The 21,813-nt window shown below is 44.7% G+C and overlaps 1 protein-coding gene across 1 annotated transcript in view; it reads left to right on the plus strand.

Moving 5' to 3' along the window:
* EPHB1 (EPH receptor B1) overlaps positions 1-21,813 on the plus strand; it is a 652,092-nt gene that overhangs the window by 154,417 nt on the left and 475,862 nt on the right. The window lies entirely within an intron of this gene.

Here is a 21,813-nt window from a genome sequence, read left to right on the forward strand (position 1 = left end):
TGAATCTAGAGAATGAAAAGTATTTGTTTGGACAGTAGTGGTAAAAGAAAGAAACCTTTTGTTTTGTTTTTGACTCTGCATGATGTGCCACTTTATAATTTAATAAAAACCCCAAAGATTAATGAGATCATATCTGAGCAGCATTTTGATCTGTTTGGAAGAAGAAGAATGCTCTATAAATACCAAGGATTATCATTAAGCAGCTATCAAGATGCCAGCTTAACACGGCAGAAAAGTGATTTTCACCCAAAATAAGCATTTTCTGATTTCATGAGGCCACTGAGACACAACTCATGTTTCCCTCTTAGCCCGTGGTCCCCTGACAGGAACCGAAAGGGGAAGGTGTATAACGTGTCCTCCTCCCCCTCAAGGGAAATTTTGATTACCATTGTGCATCTGATTACACCACCCCAGACTTGCCCTCCTCCCATATCCTCTGTTTGCAGCAGTACAGTGGCATTTTTAAAAATAGAATTTGTTAAACATAAACTGTGTGCCAGACACAGTAGTAAGGCCTGGGTACTTGCAAGCTGATCAGGTTGGACACCATCCCTGTCCCACAGGGGGGCTCACAGTCTTATCCCCATTTTACAGATGAGGAAACTGAGTAACAGTGAGTGACTTGCACATGGTCACAAAGCAGGCAAGTGGAGGAGTTGGGATTGGGACCCAGGTCCTTCTGACTTCCAGGTTCTTTATCGAACACCCTGTGCAGAGAGCTGTATTAAGAGAGAAGCAGCGTGGCTCAGTGGAAAGAGCCCGGGCTTTGGAGTCAGAGGTCATGGGTTTGAATCCCGGCTCTGCCCCTTGTCAGCTGTGTGACTGTGGGCAAGTCACTTCACTTCTCTCTGCCTCAGTTCCCTCATCTGTAAAATGGGGATTAAGACTGTGAGCCTCACGTGGGACAACCTGATGACCCCGTACCTACCCCAGCGCTTAGTACAGTGCTCTGCACATAGTAAGCGCTTAACAAATACCAACGTTATTAAGTGCTTGGGAGAGTAGAGTAAAAAAGAGTGGGTAATCACAATCCCTGCCTTCACGGGACTTACTGTCTTGTAGATGAGACAGGAAATTAAGAGAAATTATAGGGAGAGAAAGCATCCGAGTATAAGGTTATGTAAATATTTGCTGTGGTGTTAGGGTGGGGTAAGTAACAGAGTACTTCATTCAGTCGTATTCATTCGTTCATATTTATTGAGTGCTTACTGGGTGCAGAGCACTATGGGAGGTGCAATATAAAAATAGATACATTCCCTTAAGGGATCCAGTTCCAAGTACAGAAATGAGAGGACGAATAGGGTGGGGAAATGAGATAGGTGAATTCTTTAGGACTTCCTGAAGATCCTCCTTATTTAGATTCAGAGCCCTAATAGGGTCAGGGACTGTATTAGGACCAGTTAATTTGTATCAACCTCAACGCTTAAGACAGTGCTTAACACATAGTAAGTGCTTGACAAATACCATTAAAAACATAGTGACACGAGGAGAATAAAAATTGATAAGGGAAAGCCCCTTGGAGGAGGTGGTATTTCAGGAGGGCTTTAATGATGAACTAAATCTAATCAGTCGAGAGTTGGAGTTTAAATAGTAATAATACTATCGCACCCTAGAGAGTGCTTAGTACAATGCTCTGCGCACAGTGACTATTTGAAAAATACAATTGATCGATTGATGGTAGTAGCAATAATGTTTATTAAGTATAACCTGTGTGCATTGCCCTGTACTGAGCACTGGGAGAGAATACTCAGGAGGGAATGAGACACGATCCTTGGAGGAGTTGGCCCTCATCACCTACAGAAATGAGTCCAAGAGACCAGATGTTCTAGCCGCATGATGCAATGGATAGACCGCAGGCCTGGGAGTAAGAAAGCCATGGATTCTAATCCTGTCTCCGCCACTTGTCTTCTGTGTGATCTTGGGCAAGTCACTTCACTTCTCTGTGCCTCAGTTACTTCATCTGGAAAATGGAGATTCAGACTGTGAGGGCAGGGACTGTGTCCAACCCAATTTGCTTGTGTCCATTCCAGAGCTTAGTACAGTGCCTGGCACTTAAGTAAGCACTTAACAAACACCACAATGATTTTCATCATTATAATTAGCCACGGGGGTCACCTCTGGCTACTGGGCACACCTCTGGCATGCAGAGATGCTCACCAGCCCCTATCCTGCCTGCACAACGGTAGCCTGCATCCTTCAACTTCCTCTTGCTCTTTCCACAAGCCCATTTCTGTTTTTTTAAATGGTATTTGTTATGCGCTTACTATGTACCAGACACTGTACTAAGCACTGGGGTAAATGCCAGCTAATCAAGTTGGAAACAGTCCCTGTCCCACGTAAGGCTCACAGTCTTCATCTCTATTTTACAGATGAGGTAACTGAGAGCCAGAGAGGTTAAGTGACTCACCCAGGTTCACACAGCAGACAAGTATCAGAGCTGGAATCAGAACCAGCTCTTGTTCTTGTCTGTCCGTCTCCCCCGATTAGACCGTAAGCCCGTCAAACGGCAGGGACCGTCTCTATCTGTTGCCGACTTGTTCATTCCAAGCGCTTAGTACAGTGCTCTGCACATAGTAAGCGCTCAATAAATACTATTGAATGAATGAATGAACCCAGGTCCTTCTGATTCCCAGGCCTATACAATGTATCCACTATTTAGGCAGAAACCTCTTTAACATTCCAGAACCCTAGAATGAGGGGACTAGAAGTAGCAGTGTGGCCTAGTGGACAGAGCATGGACCTGGGAGTCAGGGGACCTGGGTTCTAATCCTAACTCTGCCTACTGTCTGCTGTGTGACCTTGGACAATGCACTTGACCTCTCTGTGCCTCAGTTATCTGTAAAGTAGGGATTAAGATTGTGAGCCCCAAGGTGGGTATGGACTGTGCAAACCTGATTGTCTTGCATCTACCCCATCTTAGAAAGGTCATTTAGACTAGTCCCCTGTCTCCGGGTAGTTCCCTCTTGTCTATCCAGAGGAGATTGTTTTTACGAGATGTTCTTCCCCTTGACGCTGTTTATTGCCATTGTTCTCGTCTGTCCGTCTCCCCCAATTAGACCGTAAGCCCGTCAAACGGCAGGGACTGTCTCTATCTGTTGCCGACTTGTTCATCCCAAGCGCTTAGTACAGTGCTCTGCACATAGTAAGCGCTCAATAAATACTATTGAATGAATGAATGAATGAATGAATGAATGAATGAAAAGCCAATTTATACAGTTTTACCAGTAAGGAAATTCCCTAACTTTATTAGCTATCGTATCCCCTTTTGTCAGGGTCCCTTCTTCAAGTTAGGGATTTTTCCTTTTGATCATTTCTGTCGGACTTGGCAAGATTTTTCACTGTTTAAAGAGATCCATTTAAATACCACAGTAAACCAGTTTTGCAGGTGCCTTTCTCTTTCTCTCTCTGAGGAGGGTTCTTTGTTTTCCCATTTCCCTTGATGTACAAATTAGTCTCCATTTTTATTTCTTCCCTGTTTTGCTCCATCTTCGTATTTCTTGTTCCTTTTCTTTTCTTCTTCCTTTTTCTCTTTCACCCTCTCTCCCCAAATGGCCACCACTCTGCTTCTCCCTCTCCCTCTCTGTCTTTGTGTAATTTGTTTGCAGTCAGGTTGTCTCTTTGATTTACTGTTCCTCTTCTCAGTAGAATTATAATAAATGGATTGCTTTGCTGAGTCTGAGCTAGTTCAACATCATTTGCACACGCTAGGTTAAGCCCTTGCAAACAGATAATGCATAAAGCTCTCTCTGACACCCCCTCCCCCCCACACACATCACCACTCTCTGCAATTTTCCCATCTCCAATAATATGGAGAATCTCAAGTCATCTGTCTGAGAACTATTCCTGCTATGAGAACTATCAAATGATACCCAGACTATTCACCACAAGAACAGGCAGTCCTGGCAGTGTACTTCGAAATGATTTATTATCACAAGACACCTCAAAAGATTTAAGTCTAAGGCTTGAGATAGCCCAAGATCCTGACTTAATCATTTATTTAAAATCTAAGTTTAGGTCTATAAACTCGTTGTATAAGCCTCTAAGCACATTTGGAAGAATTTTAACCTCAAACTGAACCAGACTGTGTCAGCTCCAACCGACAGTATTATCATTTTACTAGTTCTGCTTCACAAACTTTGTTCCAGAAAATGGTTGTTAAGTTAAACATCCCTTCCCTCTTCTTTTTTCCTCTTTGTTCCTCTCCTCTCCCAATTTTTCCTTTCCCTCTTTATTTCCCTTTCTCTCTCAACCTTTCCCCTATCTTTTTATCACACCTTCCTCCCTTCTCAATTGTCCTTCCGATGCCCAGTTCCGGGCTCCGTCCACTAAGCCACATTACTTATCTTCTTCATCGTTCCTTTGAGTTCTAGCTCATGCCTTCTTTCCTTTCTATTTTTTCCCCCTTTGTTATCCTTTTTCATTTCTTTCTCACTTCCTTTCTCTTCTCTCCCCAGCCCCCACCAGCCTCCTCCTATCCATAAAGTCCAGAGATGTGAAAATAGTGATGTCCTAGTCCCCTAGAAGAGAAGACATAAGTTGGGAGCAGTGCCTAGGGGTTGACACTAGACTAAACAGTGAATTAATCAATCGGTGGTATTTACTGTACATTTACTGTGGGCAGAGCACAGTACTAAGTGCTTGGGGCAGTACAATACAACAGAGGTGGTAGATATGTTTCCTGCTCACAGGGCATTGACAATTTAGAGGGGGAAATTATGAATATATACATAAGTGCCTCTGGGCTGAGAGGGGTGGTGAATATCAAGGGAGTAAAAAGTACAGATCCAAGTGCCTAGGCAAGAAAGAAGGGAGAGGGAGTAAGGGGAAAGAAGTCTTAACCTGGGAAGGTCTTTTGGAGGAGATAATATTAAAGTGGGAGAGAGGGGTGGTCTATCATCTTTGAGGGAGAGGGAGTTCCAGGTAAGAGAGAGGTCACAGTAAGTGGTTGGCAGTGAGACAGACAAGATTGAGGCACAGGAAGTAAGTTGGTCTTAGAGGAGTGAAGTGTGCGGGTTGGGTTGTAGTAGGAAATTAGCTGAGTAAGATAGAAGGCGGCGAACCTACAGAGTGCTTTAAAGCCTTTGGTAAGGCATTTCTGTGTGGCGTGGAGGTGGATGGGCAACCCCTGGAGGTTCTTGAGGAGTGGGAGATCTGGGCTGAGCATTCTTTTTTAGAAAAATGATCTGGGCAGTAAAGTGAAAGACTGGAGGGGGAAGAAATAGTTGTCTGGGAGGTCAGAAAGGAGGCTGATGCACTAATCAGAGTGGGTTAAGATAAGTGGTTGGATCGATGTAGAAGCCGTTTGAATGGAGAGGAATGTTGAGATGTTGAGAATTTGAACCAACAGGATTTGATGATAGATTGAATATGTGGTTTGAAGGAAAGAGATGGTGGAGAGTAACACCAAGGCTATGGGCTTGTGAAGCAGAGAGGATGGTGGTGTTGTTTACGGTGATGGGAGAGACGGGTAAAACAGGGTATGGGTGGGAAGGTGAAGAGTTCTGTTTTGAACATATTTACTTAAGTTACAATTTACAACTTACAATTAACAAGTTCCGGCCAATATCACTTTCCACAAAATACAGGACTAGAACAGACCACTTATGTGTTTTAACCAAGCTGCAAGACCTGTGGTTGTTTCTGAAGAGGATATTAGTTTTAGAGAGCCGGGGTAGAGGTATTTTTATCCAACTGGTGGAGGCATGTCAACTCTTAAAGGCTTCCTCCATCCAGTTTTCTTTTTCTAGCTTTGGTGCATCATTTCCTAGACAGTGAGCCTGTTGCCAGACTGTCAGCTTCTTGATGAATCTAGGAACCAGGTTTACTCATTTAATTATACTCTCCCAAGTGCTCAGCATAGAGCATGGGCCTGGGAGTGAGAAAGTCATGGGTTCTAATCCTGGCTCCATTACCGGTCTGCTGTGTAAGTGTGGGCAAGTCACTTCACTTCTCTGTCCCTCAGTTACCCCATCCGTAAAATGAGGATTAAGACTGTGAGCCCACATGGAACGGGGACTGTGTCTGACCCAATTTCCTTATATCTATCCAGGCACTTAGTACAGTACCTGACACAAAGTAAGCATTTAACAAATACCAAAATTATTATTATTAGTAGTAGTAGTAAGTGTTCTCTCAATACCATGATTGACTGTTGATTCTATCAGCAGCACCTCTAGGCTTCAACCTTACTGTGTGCAGGAAATGTGTCCACCAACTATTATATTGTTATATCATATGCTCCCAAGCGCTTAGTACAGTGCTCTGCACACCGTAAATGCTCAATAAATACAATTGATTGCTTGCTTTTCACCTTTTCCACTATCATAGGCCCCAGAACGGAATTTTCTTGCCTCTTAAAGACATAAACACCCCAGCTACTGCTCTACCATTGATAGAACCATTAGGGGACAGCCTCTGACTGAGAGAGGCAAGAGCTGTTTCCAGAGTTTGGCATAGTAGATAGAGCACAGGCCTGGGAGTCAGAAGGTAATGGGTTCTAATCTTAACTTTGCCACTTGTCTGCAGAGTGGCCTTGGGCAAACCACTTCACTTCTCTGGGCCTCAGTTACTTCATCTTTAAAATAGGGATTGAGACTTTGAGCTCCACGTGAGATAGGGATTGTGTCCAACCCAATTTGCTTGTATCCACCCCGGCATTTAGTACAGTTTCTGGCACATAGTAAGTGCTTAACAAATACCACAATTATTATTATTATTATCAACTGCCCATGGGAGGAGCCTCTGCCACCATCAACAAAACAGATTTGATCCCTCAACACTGAGCCTTGGCCCCAAAGCTTGGCCCTGATCATCATCGCCATCATCAGTGGGATTCATTGAGCGCTTACTGTGTGTACTAAGCTTTGGGAGAGTACAATGCCACAGAATTGGTATTCACGTTACCTGCCCACAACAATCTTACAGTCTAGAGATGCTGCTCAGAAAGTCTACAGTCGATCCCTCATCGTTCTGAGAGAAAACGTACTATGGGCAGAGAATTGTACTAAACACTTAGAAGGGTACAGTAGTGGAATAACTTGGCATAGTTGATAGATCCTGGGCCTGGGAGTCAGAAGGTCATGGGTTCTAATTCCAGATCCACCGATGACTGCTTTGTGGCCTCGGGCGAGCCACTTTACTTCTCAGTGCCTCAGTTACCTCATCTGTACAATGGGGATGAAGACTGTGAGCCCCACGTGGGACAGGGACTGTGTCCAACCCCATTTGTTTGTATCCACCCCAGGGCTTAGTACTGTGCCTGGAACATAGTAAGTGCTTGACAAATGCCATAATAGTTATTATTATTACAAAAGATTTAGTAGATATGTTTCTTGCCCACAAGAAGCTTACAGTGTAGAGTTGTTGTTCAAAGAATCCACAGTCAATAGATCCATCTTGGAATTGACAGAACACTTACTATAGGCAGAGCACCATGCTAAGCCCTTGGGAGAGTACAATAGAAGTAGTAGGCACATTCCCTGCCCACAGGAATCTTACGGTCTTGGGGAGAGGGGGGAGACAGACATTAAAATAAATAAATAATTTATAACGTACAATTAGTAGAAACATACGTAAGTGTTGTGAGGCTAAGGGTGAGGTGAATATTAAATGCCTAATGGTCATAGATCCAGAAGGTAGAGGGTCACTGCCTGGGAGTCAGAAGGACCTGGGTTTTAATACCAGCTCCCCTACTTGTCTGCAGTCTGACCTTGGGCAAGTTGCTTCACTTCTCTGGGCCTCAGTTACCTTATCTGAAAAATGGAGATCAAGTCCGTGAGCCCCATATGGGACAGGGCCCGTGTCCAACCTGATTGCTTGTATCCACCCCGGTGCTTAGTAAAGTACGTGGCACACACTAAGCACTTAACGAATACCACTATTGTTATAATTATTATTATTGTAATTATTATTATTGCCACTCAGCCATTTCCCAAATGGGTCCAATACCTCTTGTCCCCATAGATCTGTCAAACATCACACCCTTCTAGGCCATCATTTATGAGTTTTTTGACACTTGTAAAGCTTTTTTCACCTTTGAATTTTTACCTCTCCGGTCCCCTTCTCCTCTCCCACCCAATCTCATTTAAATGTAAGTTCCCCCCAGTGGCAGGCCAAAACCCAGGGTGATTTTGATTCCCCTTCTCTCTCTGTTCCTATTTTTCCTCTCCTGCACTGTAGCATCCTGGGAAGCTGTGAGGATGCTGGCTTATGGTTTCTTCTTTTCCCCGTAGGAGCTGAGTAAATCTCCAGCATGGGAACAGTGGTTGCAGCTACAGCCTTTGATTTTTACATTAAAATGCATAGGCAAATCAAATGCTTTCATCGTTGTTTTTTTCCTGATCCCCTGAGATTCCCTTTTAGAATGTGGGATTGAAAAGAAACTAATGCAGAGGAAAAATCCAAGATGGAAATGTGCTCTGCCTTTCCAAAAAAAACTTTCCCCTCTCCTCCTCTCCTCACCCCCCACCGCCACCCTCTCCTCTGGTTCTTTTTGAACATCCGAGTTTACCCTCCTATCCTAGAAGCTGATTCCCACCAAGATCAAAGCCTCCTTTATCTTGTCTTCTAGCTTCCTACTTCCTGTCTCCAGGGCTGCTTGGTGAATTAAACATTTTCCATACTAATATAGCCTTGGTGTGCAGATGGTTTTTGGTCTAGATTTTCTATGTAAGACCAAAAGGGTGAGTGTTGGCATGTCAGCGTATGTGTCTCTTATTTTCCACAAAACACAAACAGAGAGGGAGAGGTTAGAGACAGAAGAATCCATTAACTGTAAACAAATGAAATTATCTCCAAAACTTCAACAGCTTAAGCGTTGAGATTTTCCACGCTCCATCTCAACTGAAAGGCGAAATGTTGTGTGTTGAGGCATTTTTTTTTCCTTCTCTAGATATAGAGGATGGAAACATACACTTTTCCCATTAAAAATGTCAGGATACATTTTTGGTGTTCAATTGGGTGAAAATGAAACCTTCAACATGTAAACTCTCAGGAGGAATAGCAAATTAAATTTTAAGAATGTTAACTTGGCATTTTTTCAGCTACCGAAGCTGAAAGTGATGCTGAAAACAGGCTGTAGAGATAGGGCCCAGAAAGTGGACTTTCCACCCTGAGCCTTAGGCGGACTGTGGAACCACTCATTCAGTCAATCAATCAATCAATCAATCAATCGTATTTATTAAGCACTTTTCTTTCATTCATTCAATCAGATTTATTGAGTACTGGAGAAGCAGCGTGGCTCAGTGGAAAAAGCCTGGGCTTCGGAGTCAGAGGTCATGAGTTCGACTCCCGGCTCTGCCACTTGTCAGCTGTGTGACTGTGGGCAAGTCACTTAACTTCTCTGAGCCTCAGTTCCCTCATCTGTAAAATAGGGATTAAAAGTGTGTGAGCCCCACATGGGACAACCCGATTACCCTGTATCTCCCCCAGCGCTTAGAACAGTGCTCGGCACCTAGTAAGCGCTTAACAAATACCAACATTATTATTATTATTATTACTGTACTAAGCTCTTGGGAAAGTACAATACAGCAATAAATAGAGACAGTCTCTGTCCACGATGAGCTCACAGTCTAGAGGGAGTGGAGACAGACATCATTACTATGTTCAGAGCAATGTCTTAAGCACTTGGGAGAGTACAGTGCAACAGAATTAGCAGACACATTCCCTGCCCACAGCGAGTTCACAGTCAATGTATACAATTCCCTGAGCTTTTCCCAGAATGTGTGGAGCGGGGGTCGGGAGCTGTAGTGGAGGAAAAACATCAGAAACTGTAGACAGGGAAGTGACAAGGCAATCCTTTCCAGCATTGCTTTCCTTCAAACCACACTCAGCATCAAATAGCAGGACTAGATTACTAACTACAAGGTCTGGGGAATGTGGTCAACTCATCCACATTAAGTAATGCTCACAGTCACTTTGTTGGTGGAAGAGGGTTGTTGGGAACATCCACCTCTTCCAGGAAGCATTCCCTGATTAATTTTAGTGACCATGTCATTTACATCCATGTTCCCAATAATAATAATAATAATAATGTTGGTATTTGCTAAGCGCTTACTATGTGCAGAGCACTATTCTAAGTGCTGGGGTAAACACAGGGGAATCAGGTTGTCCCACGTGGGGCTCACAGTCTTAATCCCCATTTTACAGATGAGGGAACTGAGGCACAGAGAAGTTAAGTGACTTGCCCACAGTCACACAGCTGACAAGTGGCAGAGATGGGATTCGAACTCATGAGCCCTGACTCCAAAGCCCGTGCTCTTTCCACTGCGCCACGCTGCTTCTCCAATGCTAGAGCAAGCTCCTTTTGGGCAGGGGTTGTGTTTAACAACTGTATTGTACTCTCCCAGGTGCTTATTATGGTGCCCTGAATACAATGGTTCAATAAATGTCTCCACTGATTAATTGATAGAGGGCTCTACACACCATAAGTACTCAATTAATACTTGAGCATTTGGCTGGCATATTAATGTCTGCCCCCCTTTCTAGACTATAAACTCATCATGGACAGGGAATGAGTTCATTCATTCATTCAAACATATTTATTGAGTGCTTAACTGTGTGCAAAGCACTATACTAAGTGCTTGGGAGAGTATGATACAGCAATAAAGAGAGACAACTCCTGTCCACAATAAGCTCACAATCTAGAGGGAGAGACAGGCATTAACATGTCGGCTAATTCCGTTATGCTTTCCCAAGTGCTTAGTACAGTTAGTAATGATGATAATACTGGTATTTGTCTTAACCTCTTCTAACTGCTGGGGTAGATACAAGGTCACCAGTTCCTCCCACTTGGGGGCTCACAGTCTTAATCCCCATTTTACAGGTGAAGAAATTGAGGCATAGAGAAGTTAAGTGACTTGCCCAAAGTCACACAGCTGATATGTGACAGGACCAGGATTAGAACCCATGACCTCTGACTCACAAATCTGTGCTCTTTTCACAAAGCCACTCTGCTTCCCAGTTCTCTGCACATTATAAGTGCTAAGTAATTATGATTGACTGTTTTATTGATTTCTGATTGTTGAATTGGCCCTGTGAAAAATGGCTCAAATAGCCCCAAGTTCGTGATAGCAATTGGTGCAAGTGAGGAAAGCAAGAGTTGGTCTCAGTTATTCAAGATAGATGAATCCTCACTGTGGATTGATCTACAGCCCCCTCCAATCTCTCTTTCTTTCCATTTCTATTTTGGATATTTTCCTGCCAATTAGTGCTCACACTGGAGGTGGCAAAGAAAAGCAAAAGGTGGACTTCTTGCCCGTCTATTTTCTCCTTCCTTAGCCACTCTGGCAGTAAATTTTCCTAAGGGAAGGAGTGGAAGTGATTGGTTAGGAAGGAGTGTTTGGATTTTTTGAGCTGCATTTACCTCCCACTTGTAGCCACATCTCTACTCCCTTATTAACACAAGTGAGTGAGAGTTAGGTTTACTGATGATGGTATTTGTTAAGTGCATACTATGTGCCAAGCCCTGTTCTAAGCACTGGGGAAAATACAAGGTAATCCAGTTGTCCCATGTGGGGCTCACAATCTTAACCCCCATTTGACAGTTGAGGTAACTGCGGCACAGAGAAGTTAAGTGACTTGCCCAAAGTCACACAGCTGACAAGTGGCGGAGCTGGGATTAGAACCCATGACTTCTGACTCCCAAGCTCTTGCTCTTTCCACTGATCCACGCTGCTTCTCTGCTACTGGAGGAGATAACCCTGGTACAAAAGATTGATTAGCCTCCCCCGCCAACAAATTGCTTTTCCCTGCTCACCCTTGAGCCAGCCCTGTCTGTCCAGCTCCAGAATTTTCATTCTGACTGCTCAAAATCGGAAGACTCTTCCAATGTTCCAGGCCAACTATGGAAATGTGGAAAACATCTTTCCATAGGGAGCAGGGGATATGAATGAGATTCTGATTTGGGGCCAGGGTTTCCATTTGAAACACCCATTTGTGTGAGCGACTGTGTGTGTGTTTGTCTTTAGACTGATATTCAACAATTTCTACTTTAAGGAGGAGGCTGGTAAACTCCTTGTGACCTCTTAGTAGCCTTAATTGTCCTCTTAAGAGCATGAATCTACTGCTCTTGGAGCATGTAAATGTTTCCAAGTGTCTGCAAAACTACTTACATCCACCATTTTTAGGAACAACGTGGCTTGAGTTTCCCATCAGGTTGTGTCCCCTCACAAGCATAGCAGTTAGGTCCGTATCGACTTTCATTCTCCACTCATCTGTCTTTCCACCCTCTTCTTTCTAACTGTAATTTATTTTGTACCTACCTCTTAGTTTATAAGCTCTTTCAGGGCAGAGGTGTTTTTTTCTCACTCTATTTTACTCTCCCAAGTGTTTAGTACAAAGGACTGCACAAAATAAAGGTCAGAAAGTACCGTTGATTTATTGATCGATTGATTGAATCCTTCCTGATGTTTGTTCTCCTAGACCATGTAGTGCAGTGATGAGTTGAATGGGTCTTTGGGTCTCCCAAGCTTCCGATTAATGTCACCCTCGATTTCTCCGTAACTATAACTTCGGCACCTCCGCGTCATCTAAGCATATAATTACTCACCTCCTCCCTCCCCATTGCACTTGTGTATATAATAATAATACTAATTATAGTATTTGTTAAGCGCTTACTATGTGCCAGGAACTGTACTCAACACTGGGGTGGGTACAGGCAAATAGGGTTGGACACAGTCCCTGTTCCACATGGGGCTCACAGACTTAAACCCCATTTTGCAGATGAGATACCCGAGGCACAGAGAAGTGAAGTGGCATGCTCAAGGTCACTCAGCAGATAAGTGGCGGAGCTGGGATTCGAAACCATGACCTTTTGACTCCCAGGCACGTGCTCTAAACACTACTCCATGCTGTTTAATAATAATTATAGAATTTGTTAAGCACTTACTATGTGTCAGGCACTTTACTAAGCACTGGGGTGGGTGCAAGGTAGTCGGGTTAGACACAGTCCCTGTCCCACGTGGAGCTCCCAGTCTCAATCCCCATTTTACAGATGAGGTAACGGGGGCACAGAGAAGTGAAGAGCCTTGCCTAAGGTCACACAGAAGACAGGTGGAGGAGCCTGGATTAGAACCCATGACCCTCTGACTCCCAGGCCCATGTTCTATCCACTGAGCCACACTGCTCATTTCCATTCTACTGCTTCCCCCTACCTGGAATTTATTTTAGCATCTGTCTCCCCCACTAGACTGTAAACTCCTTGAAGAGAGGGAATGATGTCTGCTAATTCTTCTGTACCCACCCAGGTGCACGCAGTAGGCCCCTAAAAAAAGCTATTATGATTGACTGGCTGAAAGCAAGCCAGCAAGTCCTGAAGGCTCCGTTGAGCTCAAGGATGCCAGTTTGCTTGCCAAGGGATGGATCTCTGTCTTGATCAAAGATGGGAAGAGGGAAGCTGCACAGCCTAGTGGAAAGAACAAGGGCCCAGGAATCAGAGGACCTATTCCCGGATCCAGTCCTTGCTTGCTGCGTGACCTTCGGCACATCACTTCTCTGGGCCTCAGTTTCCTCATCTCTAAAATAGGGTTTCCTTTCTACTTTGCCTGTGACCCCCAAGTGGGTCTGACCTGACTATCTTGTATGTGATTATCTTGTAGTACCGTGCTTGGCGATGGAGCTTAAAAGAATAAATAAATAAAAATGGTGGTATTTGTGAAGCACTTACTATGTGCAAAGCACTGTTCTAAGCACTGGGGGAGACAAGGTGATCAGGTTGTCCCACGTGGGGCTCATAGTTTTAATCCCCATTTTACAGATGAGGTAACTGAGGCACCGAGACGTTAAGTGACTTGCCCGCAGCCACACAGCCGACAGGTGGCAGAGCCGGGATTGGAACCCATGACCTCTGACTCCCAAGCCCGTGCTCTTGCCACTGAGCCACGCTGCTTCTCGTGGAGTGGATCAAGGAGTGGATCCAGGAATAGGTGCTCTGATTCCCGGGCCCTTGGTCTTTCCACTAGACTATGCAGCTTCCCTCTTCCCATCTTTGGTCAAGACAGGGATCCATCCCTTAAGAAATACAACCATTATTAGTAGTGTTATCATAGTGGCTCTGGACATTGAATACCTGATTATATTCCTGTCAGTCCTCAAATTCATGCCTTCCCAAAGCCAGCTTGTCGAGCCCCTTGCCTTCAGGCCCGAGAAGGTGGAAACTCCCAGATGTGTTTTCTGTGCAATTCCTCAAGATCCCCAGGGACCGAGACCCCCCTCAGCCTTCCTTGGGAGACAGTGCCGGAGTCCGGCCGACTTTCTCTCCGGTCCCCAGAGAAAGGATCACCGTCCTGGCAGAGTTGCCAAGTCTGGAGCGGTATTGGCCTCCCACGCCTCCACTCCCCTCACCCACCGATGGGAGATTCATCAATCTGGCTGAGAGTGTGGCCGCCAAAGGGAAACACCCCAGCAATTCAAAACAGAATGGGATGTTCCTATAAATGTGTCAGCCGGCGGTTTTGGAGAAGGGAAAGATTTGTTCTGTGGTTTAAATACCGTTTCCTGTTTTGAACTTAGTTTATTATTCGGCGGCAGCTAATCCTTGATCATAATGAATCCGCGGGAGATTGATGGGGATTGCTCGTTACTCTCTCGCCAAGCAGTTCCACTGTAATTCCGCGGCAGCAAAACGTGCCATTAAAGGGAAAGAGCCAGGGGAATGATGGGGCTGTAATTAGTTGTTGCTGTAATATTTTTGATGGAGAGTGGAGAGCTCCGGCAAACAACCCTTTCGGGAGCTCCGCTCGGCACCCGGGATGAAGATGACTGACACTTATCACTGAGAAAGGGGAGGGCCCATCTGCGCTCCAGGCTCTGAGAGGGAAGAGGCCGGTGGCTGTGGGGACTTCTAGGAGAGGCCATGGCATCTGGGATGGATGGTTCTGGAGGAGACGCCCGCCCAAAGGGAGACAGTAGGAGGGAGATGGCAGCTTCCTGCCAATTATGGACGGGGAACATGTCTGCCAATTCTGTTTGACTGTACTAATAATGATGATTGTGGTATTTGTTAAGTGCTTACTGTGTGCCAGGCACGGTGCTAAACGCTGGGGTGGATAGGAGCAAATCGGGTTGGACAGAGTCCCTGTCCCGAGCGCGGCTCACAATCTCAATCTCCACTTTAAGGATGAGGTAGCTGAGCCACAGAGAAGTGAAGTCACTTGCCCAAGGTGACACAGAAGACAAGTAGAGGAGCCGGGGTTAAAATTTATGAACTTCTGACTCCCAAGCCCGTGGTCTATCCAATGTGCCATGCTCCCCTATATGCTCCTAAGCCCTTAGTAGGGTGCTCTGCACATAATAAACACTTAATAAATACCATCGATTGAATCGTGTGATGATTTCTTCCTCCTGGAGACACTTGCTCCTTTCTCTTCCCCTCCCCTTCCCGCTTTGGGCTTTTCCCTCCCACGGCTGTCGGTCTGGGAGTGTTGGAATTTCCTCAATGCGACTCTCCCACCCACTCATGTGGGGATGTGTAAACCCGTTAGATAGCAACTTCATCTTCTTCTGTGAGGAAGTGTGGGAGTCAACCGGGGAGACATGGGTGGTGTCTTCCTGAGTTTTCGTTATTTTTAATTTAACATATTTTTACATGTCATGGAATGGGGACAGGACCAATGTCTCTGGCTGCTTAAATTTCTGTCAGGGTATGTTTACACAAACTATAGATAATGATTATGATGTTTGTTAAGCACTTACTATGTGCCAGGCACTGTAGTAAGCACTTGGGTATCTACAATCAAGTTGGGTTGGACACAGTCCCTGTCCCCCGTGGGTCTCACGGTCTCAATCCCCGTTTTATAGATGAGGTAACTGAGGCACAGAGAAGTGAAGCGCCTTGCCCAAGGTCACCCAGCAGACAAGTCGCAGAGCCAGAATTAGAACCCATGACCTTCTGACTCCCGGGCCTGTGCTTATCCACGATGCCATGTGGTTTCAATATCTATATATGTATAGATATAGATATATACCTATCCATGTCTATGGCTATAGCTATATAGGTACAGCTATAGATGTGTACATATAAAAATATGAATGATATCTTTTAATGGCATTTATTAACGGCTTACTATGTTCTTAATGGTATTTGTTAAATGATTACTATGTTCCAGACATTTGTTAAATGATTACTATGTTCCAGACACTGTTCTAAGCGCTGGGGTCGATTCAAGGTAATGAGCCTTATGGGGCTTACAGTCTCAGTCCCCATTTTACAGATGAGGTAACTGAGATACAGAGCAATGAAGTGACTTGCCTTAGGTCATACAGCAGACAAGAGGCAGAGCTGGGATTAGAACTCAGGTCTTCTGACTCTCAGGCCCAGGATCTATAAACTAGGCTATGCTGCTCCAAGCAACATACTGAGCTTTGAGGAAGATGCAAGATAATCACATGGGACACAGACCCTGATCCACACAGGGCTCACAGAATAAGAGGGAGGGAAAGCAGATATCTTATCCCCCTTTTATAGAGGAGGAAAGTGAGGAACAAAATAAATGGCAAAGCTGGGACTAGAACCTGGTCTTCTGGCTCCAAATCCCATTGGTTTTCCACTAAGCCTCCCTACTTCCCAGTATAGAGAAGCAGCAAGGCCTTGTGGAATGAGCATGGTCCTGAAAGTCAGAAGACCTGAGTTCTAATCTCTGCTCTGCTCCTCCATATTTCGGCAGTGTGATCATTGGCAAGTCACTTCACTGCTCTGTGTGAGTCACTTCACTTCCCTCATCAGCAAAATGGGGATTAAGACTGTGAGCCCCGCGTGGGAGATGCATTGTGTCCAACTGATTAGCTCGTATCTACTGCTTAACATATATATATATATAGAGAGAGAGAGAGAGAGAGATACACATCTATAGATATATCCACTGGACTGTAAACTCCTTGTGGGCAGGGATTAAGTTTACTAACACTACTGTTTGTAAAGCTCACTCTCCCAAGTGCTTAGGACAGTTGTGTGTGCAGAGTAAGAACTCGATAAATACCACTGAATGATGGATGGATGTATCTAATAATAATAATAATGTTGGTATTTGTTAAGGGCTTACTATGTGCAGAACATCTTCTAAGCGCTGGGGTAGATATGGGGTAATCAGGTTGTCCCACGTGAGGCTCACAGTTAATCCCCATTTTACAGATGAGGTAACTGAGGCACAGAGAAGTGAAGTGACTTGCCCAAAGTCACCAGCTGACAAGTGGCAGAGTCGGGAGTCAAACTCATGACCTCTGACTCCCAAGCCCGGGCTCTTTCCACTGAGCCACGCGATCTGTAGAGACCCTACTAGTGATGGAGGCATCCTATTGGTAGCTTGGTGGGAGGTGAAGCCCAGATGGAAGGTCTTGCTCTGTCAGCTGCTTCAGGCTCTCCCCTCCATCCTGGAAGCAGCCTCCCGGAAGCAGCCCGTGCGTTTGGTGCCTCTGTCTCTCCACTTAGGCTTAGAGTCAATGAGCCTTTTCCAGGTGATCCCCCTGTAAGTGTCCTACCTTACCTTTCCATATCCTACCCCGTCCCACCTTCCTTTGCTGAATTCCTACTACACCATCACCCCCACACTTTACTCCTCTAATGCCAACCTACTCACACTGTACCTCAATCTCCTCTATCTCGCCACCAACCCTTTGCCCACATCCTCCCTCTATCCTGGCACTCCCTCCCCCTTCATATCAGACGATCGTTCTTCCCTTCTTTAAACCCTTATTAAAATCACATCTTCCCCCACAGGCCTTCCCTGAATAACTCCTCATTTCCCCTACTCCCTTTCCTTTGGATCTGTATCCTTGTAACATTCAATATTCACCCAGCATTCAGCCTACATAAATAGCCATAATTTATTTCAATGTCTAACCAGTCCTGTAATTATGGTATTGGTTAAGCGCTTCCTTTGTGCCAGGCACTGTACTTTTATAATCAATCAATCAATCCATTCATTCATTGACTTTGTGCTGTGTATGGGACTCTGTACTAGTCTCTTTAGAGAGTAAGATACAGTAGAGTTGGTAAACATGTTCCCTGCCCACAATGAGCTTACAGTCTAGAGGGGCAGACAGACGTGAATATAAATTATGGATATTCACATAAGTACTGTTGGGGCTGAAGGTGGGGTGAATATCATTCCCCCAGTCATTTAGTCAATCATACTTATTGAGTGCTTACTGTGTGCAGAGCACTGTACTGTTTGGGAGAGTGCAGTGTAGTAATACAGCAGACTCATTGCCTGTCCACAATTAGCTTACAGTCTAGAGGGGCGACAGACATTAATGTAAATAAAATAGCACCTCATCCTCCTACAATGTGAATTATGGCTAAGGAACAAAATCTGGTGCTTCCCCTTTTTCTCGTTTATTTTAGTATCTGTCTTGCTCACTAGATTGTGAGTTCTTGAAGACAGGGATCATGTCTATTAACTCTACTGCTCTTCCCCAAATGCTTAATACAGTACTCTACATACAGTGAGCATTCAATAAACACCATTGATGGTCTCAGAGATTTCTTAGAATCTTCCAAATGATGTCAAAGGTGAACGTTCACCATTCCTGAGCATGTTTTAATGGTGAGGGGTGAGGAAGGGTCTGGGGAATCCAGAATTGCAAGGAGCAGCCTAGTCCTAACTCTGGCCTGGACCTCCCTCCCCCTTCACATCTGACTGACGTTTACTATCCCCACCTTCAAAGCCTGAATAAAAACACATCTCCTCCAAAAGGCCTTCTCCAACTAAGCCCTCATTTCATCTTCTTCTTCTCCCTCTACATCACCCTTACACTATAATTTGCATGCTTTATTCACCTCCGTAACACTTATGTACATATCTGTAATTTATTTATATTAATGTCCGTTTCCCCCTCTAAAATGCAATTTCACGTCTTTTTTCATGGTATTTCTTAGGCATTTTCTATGTGTCAAGCTTTGTTTTAAGCCCTGGGGTAGATCAAAGGTAATTAGGTTGGACACAGTCCCTGTCCCATGTGGGGCTCACATTTTAAGTAGGAGGGAGAACTCATGGGTCTGTAATCCCCATTTTACAGTTGAGGAAACTGAGGGACAGAGAAGTTTAGTGACTTGCACAAGGTCACAAATCAAACAGTTAGCAGAGTCGGGATTAGAACCCAAGTCCTCCAATTTCCAAGGCCACGGTCTTTCTCCGAGGCCATGCCAATTCTCACTGTGAGTGGAGAACCTATCTATCAACTCTATTATACTGTAACGATAATCATAATGATCATAATATTTGTTAAGTGCTTACTATGTGCCAGGCACTGTACTAAGCACTAGGGTTGATACAAGTAAATCAGGTTGGACACAGTTTCTGTCCCACATGGGGTTCTCAATCCCCATTTGACAGATGAGGGAACTGAGTCCCAGAGAAGCGAACTAATTTGCCCAAGGCCACCCAGCAGACAAGTGACGGAACCAAAATTAGAACCCATGACCTTCTAACTCTCAGGCCTGGGCTCTATCCACTACACTGTACTCTTCTAAGCCCTTAATACAGTGCTCTGCACACAATAAATGCTCAGTAAATATGGTTGATTGAGTGTTAAGTACTGGAGAAAGTAAAAGGAAACCCTTTTATCATGAGCTCTGCTTGGCTGACTAGTCATCCTCACCACCTTCACTAGAGCCCTCTAGGCAGTCATCAGGACGGAGAGCCACAGCCAGTGCTCATTGGAGCACTAAGACAGTGCTCCGGAGTGTTTGAGTCTGGGACCTGCCTATGTCTAATTTCCTATGTCTATGTCTTATGTCTTTTAGCCTGAATCAGCCAGTTCACTGGTCGGTTCCCCACTTTGTCTGGCAACACAGGCCGGGCCTGGAAGTGTCCATTTCCTCCCACCTGCCACGGGGAATTGCCGCCTGCTCACGTTTTGCTCGCAGGTTTTCTTGGGTCAAGGAGGGCCTGGCAGATTCCTCACGTCCTCTCTCCTGGGAAGTTTTGGCAGGCTCTGATGCCTACTTCCAGCTTTTGGCATGCCATCTAGAGCTCTCTTGGCCCATCTGCTAATATCGCTCCTTCTGCCGCCTCGTTTTGTCAGGATGCACACTTTCCCAGTTGAACTTCTCTGATCGGTGGCTCGAATTAGAAATGTTGCCCGGCACGATCAGGGATCTGGATGGAAGAGTGCCCTCTTACCAATCATCCTCTTTTCTTCTTAGTAATTTGATTTCCAGGAATCATATGCTCTAGACTTGCAGAAAACTTCTGGAGTCATCAAATCCAGTCCTCTGTCTCCAGGCAGGTGCATGCGTAAACTTCCCAGAGCAGGTGACTGCCTATCATTTTTCTACACTGTAGGAAGGGAGATTCCACAACCTCCGCCTTGTAGCTTGTCTACTGTTATATCATCATGGCTATCAACAGAAGCAATGTGGCCTTGTGGAAAGAGCATGAGCCTAGGAGTCAAGGGATCTGAGTTCTAAACTCAGCTCTTACTTTGCTGTGCAACCTTGGACAAGTCACATATCTTCTCTGAGCCTCAGTTCTCTCATCTGTTAAATGGGGATTATGACTGTGAGCCCCACCTAGGACACGGACCGTATCCAAACTGTTTAGCTTGTATCTACCCCGTGCTTAGTACAATGCCCAGTACATAGTAAGCACATAAGAAACACTGTTAAAAAAAGCATCTTCCTCATTAATCAGTGGTATTTATTGAATGATTACAGTCTGTTGAGCTTGTACTGAGCACCCTGGGAGACTACCATAGAGTTACTGGACAAGATACCTGCCTTCAAGGGCCTTTCCATCTAGCAGAAATCTTGACAACAAACTCCCTTGTACATTTTAATTGTATTTTCTCCTGTTTCCTCTTGAATGTTAGATGGCCCATGTGATAAACTCAAAGGTCAAAGTCATGCAGCTGGAAGGGATCTTGAAAGGTCAAGTAATCCAGACTCCTCCCTCTGAGCAGAACTTAACCAGAGAGATAAAAGTATACTTGCCTTTTCCCTAAAACTCTCTAGGAAAGAAAATCTCCCAGTTTCATTTATTATTTTGATATTTGCACAATGAAAATCATTTCATTCAAATGTAGCTCTTCACACTGAAGTATAGATATGGTCAAGTGGATAGAGCATGGGCCTGGAAGTCAGAAAGACCTGGGTTCTAAACCTGGCTCTGCCACTTGTTGGTTGTGTGACCTTGGGCAAGTCACTTCACTTCTCTGGCCCTCAGTTCCCTCACCCGTAAAATGGGGATTAAGACTCTGCGTCCCATGTGGAACAGGGATTGTGTCCAATCCGATTTGCTCGTATGCACCCCGGTGCTTAGAACGGTGCCTGGCACCTAGTAAGTGCTTAACAATTACTCCTATTATTATTATCCTTCTTGTTACTGAGTAAGTTTATTTCCAGGAAAGACTCCAAATATTTTAGGAGAACCGGTAGTAGAAATATTTTTCCTAGATCTCACAGAAAAATGATGGAGAAGTTGAAATGTATGATGTAACCAGGGTTGGAGACTAGAATAGGTTGATTGAGAGGAGGGAAATTTTGGGGGAGGAGGGTGGTTTTTGAGTAGTGCTTTAAAGGGCAAGATGGAGGTGTTTTTTTCTGGAAATACTGAGGATTCCTTTGATGAAAATGGCTACTTATTATATTCTGACTTTGGACCAAATCGGAGACCTCATGCGGGGGTTACTTGTTCCAGTAGACAGAGCAGCAACATATACAGAAGTCAAAACCAAGGTTGTTTCCAATGCCACTAAGACAGAGTCTTGATTCTTTCCCAGCTACTGAAGGATGTATATTTATATCAATTATTCTAGAAAAGATAGACAAATGGTTTGGATATGCCCATGCTTTCCTTAAACTAGGCTACTCCCTCAGTA

The sequence above is a fragment of the Ornithorhynchus anatinus genome, chromosome 1 (genome assembly GCF_004115215.2).
Source record: "Ornithorhynchus anatinus isolate Pmale09 chromosome 1, mOrnAna1.pri.v4, whole genome shotgun sequence".
NCBI classification, from domain to species: Eukaryota; Metazoa; Chordata; class Mammalia; order Monotremata; family Ornithorhynchidae; genus Ornithorhynchus; species Ornithorhynchus anatinus.